This window comes from Pediculus humanus, genomic scaffold, assembly GCF_000006295.1.
Source record: "Pediculus humanus corporis 1103172107460 genomic scaffold, whole genome shotgun sequence".
NCBI classification, from domain to species: domain Eukaryota; kingdom Metazoa; phylum Arthropoda; class Insecta; order Psocodea; family Pediculidae; genus Pediculus; species Pediculus humanus.
In genome coordinates this window covers 1-1,099 of record NW_002987080.1, presented here as the reverse complement: position 1 = coordinate 1,099, position 1,099 = coordinate 1, and positions in this window count along the sequence as shown.

Sequence of the window (1,099 nt, the reverse complement as noted above, 5' to 3'; positions counted from 1 at the left end):
TAATAAAATCAAAACGTAATCGACGTTAAATAATAAAAATTAAAAGATTTCTTTATTTACGGTTTTTTGTTTTGTTTTTTCACTTTTCGTTTTTTGTATTTGTTTTCTTTTTTCTTATTTAACTCCCGTATTTTTTTTTCCCCCGTATTAACGAGGCTTCATTAAAATTTAACAAAAACAACAACAACAAACAACAAACAACAAAAACAATAAAACATTTCCCTCGAAAAAAAAATAAATAAATATTTTTGGTTTACGATATATATATATATATATATATATATATATATATATATATATATATATATAAATCGAACGTTTTTTCGAAAAAAATTTTTTTTTATTAACGTTTTTAAAGTATTATTATTATTATTATAAATAAAAATAATAACAATGATAATGATAATGATAATAATAATAAATAGTCGAGTTTTGTAAAAGTTTTTCGGTGTCGCACACAAAAAAAAAAAAGTTATAACAAAAAGTTTTTTTCACTTTTTCATTTTTTTTGTTTTTTGTTTTTGTTTCTGCCACGTCAATGTATTTACTAGTTTGCCAAAGTAAAAAAACATTCCCCCCCGCTCTACTCTTCCCTCTTCCCCTCTTACCGGAAACCTTTGAAAATAATTTTTTTTTTTTGAAAAACAAAAGAATTTATTTATTTATTTATTTTGAAATTCGTGTCTGACACTAAACGTGAAAATTCAGGTCGTAAACATAAAATTAGCAGCGTTAAAAAAAAATTTTTTAAATGAGAGAGAGAGAGAACGTGGAATTAGAAAATAAAAAAAAAAGATAGAGAGAGGGGGAGGAGGGGAGGAGTAGGGAGAGGGAAGAGGAAGAGGGAAAAAGTTAAATTATTTGACGAGGATATAAAATTAAATTTTCTTTTTTTTATTTCTCTCTATCTCTCTCTCTCCCTTTCTCTCTTCTCTCTCTCTCTCTTTTATGATAAAACAATTTTTATTCATTTCCAATTATTTTACAATTTAATATATATGTATTGAAATTAATAAGAAATATAAAATGGAATACGGTTTATTAATTTTTATCTTTTCACGAAAATTAATTCCAGAACATTGTTGTATGTGAGAATTTT